Source organism: Heliconius melpomene, chromosome 12 (genome assembly GCF_056956725.1).
Source record: "Heliconius melpomene rosina isolate 202511_hmr_F chromosome 12, ASM5695672v1, whole genome shotgun sequence".
In the NCBI taxonomy this organism is placed as follows: Eukaryota; Metazoa; Arthropoda; class Insecta; order Lepidoptera; family Nymphalidae; genus Heliconius; species Heliconius melpomene.
In genome coordinates this window covers 9,878,622-9,886,562 of record NC_140400.1, presented here as the reverse complement: position 1 = coordinate 9,886,562, position 7,941 = coordinate 9,878,622, and the positions used below count along the sequence as shown (strand labels likewise).

The window sequence follows — 7,941 nt, the reverse complement described above, 5'->3', positions numbered from 1 at the left end:
TTCAAGATATGGTTAAAAAGGTCAGTAAGCATGAGCACACCAAGAGAGCCCAACGATTTCCACGCTTCGATCGGAATGTCGTCAGGTCCCACCGCTTTTCCGTTCTTCATGCGTCGAAGGCAATTACGTGTTTCGTCAAGGGTTATTGGGGCAATGAGTCCGAGGTTAGGCGGTGGGTCGTGATGAAGACTGCATGGGTGCTGAGTATTCAGCAACTCCTGGAAGTAGCTTCTCCACCTCTCCTTCACAGAGTCATGATTACAGAGCAGCGTGCCCTGGGAATCTCTGACGCAAAGACATTTTGTGATATCTTGCGTCACTGTATCCCGGGAACGTGCCAGTTTGTAAATGAGCTTCTGCCCCTCCACAGTTTCAAGCTTATCATGCAATGGTGACAAACTCTCACTGCGGGCTCTGGCTACAGCTCTTTTACTGGCACGTTTAGCTACTGTGTACTCCAGTCTGTCTTCAGGAGAGTTGGATTCCTGCCACTTCTTAAAGGGTCATGAGTCACCTCCTGGACCTCGTCATTCCACCACCATGTCTCCTTGTTGATGACACGTCCTCCCCTAGAAACCCCAAGAACTCGCCTGCCTGCCGCAATGATTGCCGACTGAGCCCGATCCCAAGCATCCTGAGCAGTCTCGGTGTTAGTCGAAAGATTATGACTTTTCACCTCTGCCAGGAAGTCGGTCTGCATCGGTCCATTCAGCAACCACCACTTGATCCGAGGCCTACGTTTCTCGGCTACTTTCTTCTTCGGAGTGACGTTAAAGTCCATGACAAGAAGACGATGTTGGGCCGTTAGGCTTTCGTCTAGAATGACCTTACAGTTAGTTACCCTGCCCATATGATATAATTGTTTTTATATACTATGTGTGTATTATTTTGAACTTAACGTAAATTGACATTTGCTTAAACTCATCAAAAACTAACATAGGTAAAAAGTCTACAATTTTTTTTTCTAGCTTCACGGTGTCTCCCGCGCATAGCAGAGTCGGCAAAAGGAACTTAAAATTTAGTGATAAGTTAAGTGATAAATTCCATTTCCCACTTTCCACTGAATTCTAGAAATTTGAAAAATGAAGAAAATAAAAATGAAAATGGTCCATCCGTCGCGTCGTGTCAGACTGCAATCAGTATGGATTGAGTCGGCATCAAAGGGAAGTGAACCGAGTCTTGTGAAAATTACTTTTCAAAAGGTTACATTCAGCCTGCATGTAATGCATGGACTAAAATATATGTTTTTCAATCATTCTCCCCTAGTGCGTAGGGCAATACTGGACAAAATCACGTTTAGCTTTTTAAGCTCATTTTGATCAGAAGCATTTTTATTAAAAATAATCATTAAAAAAGAATGCTACATACATTGTGGGTTTGATTCTAACTCAGGGCAGTAAATTATTTATTATTTCTTAATATTCTCATTTCTTCGGTCTGCTAAGCTGCTGCACAAGGGAAAAATAAAAAAAATCAAACAAAAGTAAAAAAATTATAAAAGTAAAATTTATCTACTGTAGTAGATAAATTTTACTTTTGGCAATGTAAAAAAATCTAAGCATTTGCAAAATAAACTTAATTTTCTTGCTCCGTCAAATGAGCTGGTTATAAAGTACGGTTCCACGTATCCCCTTGAGGGTGACGAGCCCTGAGAGGGATTTACATTCGCAAAACTCAAGTTGATATATTAACGTGATTAAGTATCGAATTTAAAACAGCTAAGCACAGAAATTGGAGCTTCAATTGTATGTTTTTCTATAATTTGCAAGTAAGATAGGTTATTTTAAATATAAATTTATAGGTATTTTCTCTATTTTTTCTTTCTTTTATGAAAAAAATGTGTGCGTGATTTTTTTGTAGTGTTTATGTAGGTTGAAGAGAAAAGTGGGCAAGGATTGAAGTCTAATATAATAATAATTTACATATATTTCAAAATTAATTAATAAAAGTGTTATTTAAAATATTAACGTAACGTTTTCTACGCATTGTGTTTATTCATCTGTCTGCATTATCGGTTAGAAAGAAAAAACTAAGAGATTCCTCTTAGTTTTTTCACTAACTCATAACTGGTAAACTTGTACATTACAATAAGAATATTCTTAGAAAAGAAAATTTATTAGAAAGATTTGACGTGAATTCTTAAAATCCCGTAGCTAATATAATATAGGAAAATTCTAGCAGAGAACTCTCAAGTCCCTAGGGTAAAGTGGTATTCCTTAAGAAAAACAAAATTAAAAGTCGTAAAACGTAGATATTACAAATGTATATAGGTATAGGTTAGATAAAAATAAATACAAAATATTTTGTAAGGCAGTGAAAAATTACTTAGGTAAAAGGAATAGGCTTGATTTGTTTAATTTCTATTGAAAAAATATAAAAAATATTCTGGGAAACATATAATTTTTCACACTTTTGGTACCGTTTTTATTTTTTTCAAATAAAATCATAACAAAAAAAGTACATTTTGTAAAACTTAACCTAACATAGGAAACAATATTCATATTGCATAGAATGTAATGGTGACTACTTCTTGACTAATATTTATAATGTTTTAATCTTAGTTTACAAAAAAGAGAAAACTATATAATATTTAAAAAAATAATTGACAGTTAAAACAAGAAAACGAATAATAAAATTACATTCTTCATTTTCTTACTACAAAAAACTTTGTATGATACTGAAATAAATGCCAGCATGACCCAAAGTATTTTTCACATACGAGTATGAAAAGAAAATCTGTTAAGATTACGTATAGCGTAAGAAGAATTTCATAGTTTTACGCTTTATTACCGGCAGTTTTGTGCCTGACGGTGTGTTAAATGAAAATAAGCTTTACCTGTTTGCAATAAAGCTCTAAATAGGTTATTCTTGTATAAATCTAAGGAAAGCATAACATTTAACTCAATCAGGTTAATGCTCGCCCGCCTCTCTGTCTACGTGAGTATTGTTAAGATGCTGTAAACTGATTTATATGTGGCATTTTCAGGTAATACAATACAATGTTGTTAGTTTTGATAGATCGTTTTTAGGGAACCTGGAGATCAAGTGCTAAGTCACTCCGTTCCCATTAAGACACTTTCGTTCCCCAATTGCCGCCAAATTCTCGAGACATTGTGTGTTGAGTGGGGTGCAATTTAATATTACGGAAAAAACCAAAGGTGAAAAGTTTAAAAATGAATATTCTAGCCTTACGAAGTTAGAAACCATTAAATTAAACTTTGGGAACTTGCTAACTTAGATTGACTTCTTTTGAAAATTCATCGCAACTTTCAAATTAATTATGAGATCCTCTTTAAAAAGAAATTAACAAATATAATATGAGAAATTACAAAAATGAGGAAAGTTCTCAAAAATGTTTTAATTAATTATTGAAGTCCATAATAAAAGCATTTTTGTTTTGTTTTGCTCTGTAAAATATAAAAATGAGTATATTCATTTTTAAAAATAAGTTTATATAAACCATTTATTTTTATATTATTTATCATTTCTTTTTAAAATAATAAAAATATTACAACATTTTTTTATAATACTCATATTTAATTTGGAGCAAGATTATTATTTTTTGGATCTGGTGGTGGAAGTACGCTAAGTGTAAGTAAGTTATCACTGCGTTCTTTCACTGTAAATAATATGGTAGATAGGAGCTAAAAAAACCAATCATTCTAAGCATTTTTGCAAAAATATTTTAACTTTAGTATTATAGAATAATATTTATTGAATACCTATAAAAAATAACGTAGCGGTATACTTAAAAACTTACCAAAAGACGCAGGTTCGAGTTCTGCTAACAAACTATCTAATAGAACCACTACTTGGGAGAGAATAAGCGGGCTTCGGGATTCTGGGGGCTCTTGGCGGGTTCCATCACCATGGATCGTATCACCACATTTCGGAAATAACAGTGCAAACTTTATCTAGCATTTATTAATTACGAAAAAGCTTTCGACACTGTTTGTCGGTCCAGAATCTGAACCCGCTTCAATTTGATTGGTGTTCCGCCAACGATCAGAGAATTTCACTCTACAGAAATTGTACTTAGATGGAGCCCAAGGCGGAGCAAATTCGTGTAAAGCGACGTAACTCAACGCCGTGCTTTAAATTTCTACAGCGGGAAAATGAAAACGAATAAAAAAGACGAGTTCATTTTGTTTTGCGTTATAAATTTTGAAAGCTGAATTTGACTAAGTCAATACCGAAGGCAACCTACTTTAAGTAAAATATTTAATCTCAAAATCCCGCAAAGCGTAATCTTAATAAATTGAACTTTAATCAAACCTGTTCTTCAGAACAAATGTCTGGGATGCAATCTTCTTGTAATTATTTCTTCTGTTATAGACTCCTAATTTGGTACAAGTGATGAAACAGATTTAAAAATGGTCTAATATAAAACAATATATTATTTTATTTTTATTTCAAATATTTGACTAATAATACACGGATTATTTTTGCCTAAGTCCGTATAATTATAATACCCTCTTAGAAATTCCTAAATTGATGGCAGTTTATCAATTACTTATCAATATCGAAATATCAGCAAAAACGAGGAAATCTGAGAAAATATGTGCATTTATGAGCAGTTGAGCATATATAGAATTGAGCATATATGAAGATTGATGGATAAAGATCCATTAATATTATAAAATTTTCTAACATTCAATAATAATAAATTTCTATGAATGGATTATAACTATTCACATTAGGTTCTTTTTTCCTACCCTACTACTTGTGGGATATAGTGTGAAGCTAAAAAAAATTGTACTAAAAAACGCTAAAGCCTGTCACATGAACCAAACAAGTAATTTCATCGTTCCCCATTTAATATTTCGAGCCTAATTCAATAACTTAGATAAAGAAAACACTTTTCAGAATTCAACGAGATTTTAGATTGGGTTTTAATAAAGATTTGTACTGAGTTTTGGTTATATTTAATTTTAGTTTCGTTTTAGTAAATATCTACAATTATTTTGCAGGATATCTTGCTGCTAAGATGCCTATAGTATTTCTTTTAAAGGATTATTCTTATATAATTTCGAATGTTTTGATCATTAGATTTAGTTTTTTATCTTTTTATATCGATCACTAGTTCGATTTTTTTTATTAAGGTGCAATAAACATACATAATATGTATGTATTATTATATGAGGATATAAAATACTTCTAAGAAGTCGGATTTACTCTACAAGTAACGAAGAAGCGAGGTGTTTGAGGGAAGGCGAACTGGAACATTAGCGCTAAGTAAGTTTCCCCGAAAGTTATTTAGAAGTAAAGTTTCGATATTAAACTTATAAAATGATAATTTGATAACACATTTGCTACTTTCACTTGAACAATATTTATAAATAACTTCCATTTTAATCGCATATATACCATACTCGGTGTTTTCTTTTGTATGTTATTTTTATTCTTATATCTTCTTCCTCCCTTCTTCTTCCTCCTGGCTATTGCCAGGGTCTGGTATTTTTATTCCTATATATTTGAAGTTATTATTTTATCATCAATATAATTTTAATTTCAAAGTGGTGCTTGTGTTTTTAATATTCCTTACTTAATGATTTCATTATTAAAATAATTTTATCACATTTTGTCAAGTTCTATACACGAGTAATTAAAAAGAAATATCATCATGCCACAGAGTGAAAGTTAGTTTCGGTATATTTAAAATAACGTGAGATATTGAGGCCTATTGGTGGTTATGGGTTCGGTTCTTATACAAGAGAATAAAACATTTTATATTGTCGTTTCCCAGCTCTAGTAACGAGGCAATGCGCGGCGTTAAGTGCCGCAATACAAGATTTAAATCTATAGTATTTTGTAAAAGTATTTAAATATGACACTTAAAAGACTTGTTAATGCTTAACAGTATAAAACATATATAATAGAACTTGAATACAGAAATTCTCTTTGGTATTTTTAACATCGAGGGTATAAAGTTAAAGTAGATTACACTTAGTTTGCAAGCGACTGATGTGAGATAACTTGTAGTGCGAGTTTAAAGTTATTTATATTTTTCGATTTAAACGTTTATCGATATATATTTTTAACAAGACTTTATTTAAATTGCTGAGTTAGTGTGTTAGTGTATGTGGTATCCTGTAAGCTCAATTTTAAAAAATATACTTGCATTGATATATGGGTCATAATCAGAAAAAGTGTACATTTTGTGTCTTTTCTTGTCCCGCTACTTTGAATGCGTTTTAAAAATACAATTTTAAAGATAATTTAAATATTTTGCCATTTACGATAAATTTACTTATTAACTTAAAGATTTTTGTAATGTTTTAAATGTATTAAGGCTAATAATAATATTTTATGTTAGTTGCAAAAAACTTTTCAAAATTAAATATTGATACATTATTTAAGAAATAATATATATTAATTAATTAAATTTGTCCCAAAATATTGTCTTTTTGTTACTCAGGGCTAGTAACGTACAATTAAAACATGAACGCAATTATTTTGGATGGTATTTAATATTAGTTTTTATTGTGGCACCATACTTCTAAAAGTCAATGCTATCGTGGCTACAACAAGTAGTGTTCTCGCAGCAGTTGAGGGGTTCAAATGTTTTAGAGGGAATGCGTAAAATTACATCTCAGGGTTATAAACGGCTTTTATTTTGGTAAGTATTCTATAATTTCATTTTGTTGTTTATGTTATTTGCTTCTTTTTACAAAATCTCAAAAAAGTACTTCAGTGCTTGCACATGCAACACGTGGCTTATGAGCAAATATTTAAAAAGGTTAGAATTTCTCAGACTTTATTCTCAATTTTGTTATATTTCGTTACGTAACGAAACTGAGAAAATATGAAGCCTAGTTCATAATTACGTTACCATCGGAAGATATGTATATAAAAAATAAATTGCTGGCATATGGAAAAAATAATTGGTGACTTTTGATAACGTAAAGTGACCAAAAATAATGATTTTTAAGTTTTTTGCCTGTTTGCTTGTTTGTCTATGTGTTTGTGCGCGTAAGCGTGCGCTTATCTCAGAAACGGCTTAACCGATTTAGTAAAAAACATTTTTTTATTCTTCCTGAAATTAGTTGTGATTTTGTAATTACTATTTTTTCTCTGGAGATAGTGAATTAATAAATATGTAGCTCAAGCGGGCGAGGCTTTTATTTAAAAACAAATACGTTCTGTACTAGTGTTCTTAAAGATCTAAACAATAAACATGAAGTATTATTAAATACCTATTGATACATATTTTTTTATTTTCAGTAAGCGTCATGGCTCCTATGTCAAATGCTGAAAGACAATAAAGATATAGAGAACGTCTTAAACAGACCAATCCTATTAAATATGAAGATATGCGGAATAAACACTTACAAAGAATTAAACTTAATTCCCGTGATAACGACTCAAATTTTGATATATTTTAAAGTGGATTTAATTTTATCATTAACTTTGTGATCTTTAGAAATATAAGTATTTTACGTTACGAACTAGCATTATTATATTGTTAATATTGACACTTTGTTATGTTTTCTTACATTTATAATCTGTTAATTCAACGATTGAATCTTTAAAATTTTAATTTGTGTCTCATTAAATAAAAAAAACAATAGTTTTATTCATATAATATTTTTATTTTGTTGTGTATAATGCCTTATAACATCAGTTTCGTAACAAACATTATCAGTATTGTTACTTATCAGTTACGTTACGAATTCGAAAATGTCCACTTTTCTGATTATGACCCATATATTTCTTGATCCATTGTTTCTTGAATGACACTAGCACTTACCGTCTACGAAGAAAGATTTTCCTTTTAAAAACCGAGCTTACTTGCTGATAACGATGCTGCATATTTAAGCTGCAACATGAGTGCAAACTACACATTATCCTGATTAGAGTCCTGGAACTTTGTACCGTGGTTAAGGGATAGAGCGAACAATATTCTGAATAACCACTCATATTGTAAATGTGAAAGTTCGT

At 31.2% G+C, this 7,941-nt stretch overlaps 1 long non-coding RNA gene across 1 annotated transcript; it reads left to right on the top strand.

Annotated features, from left to right (window-relative positions):
• Positions 1–6,407: 6,407 nt before the first annotated feature.
• Positions 6,408–7,348, top strand: LOC146533802 (uncharacterized). Its single transcript, XR_014878569.1, has 2 exons — positions 6,408–6,619; positions 7,225–7,348. It is a non-coding gene; the product is annotated as an uncharacterized LOC146533802 (long non-coding RNA).
• The last annotated feature ends 593 nt before the right edge of the window (positions 7,349–7,941 follow it).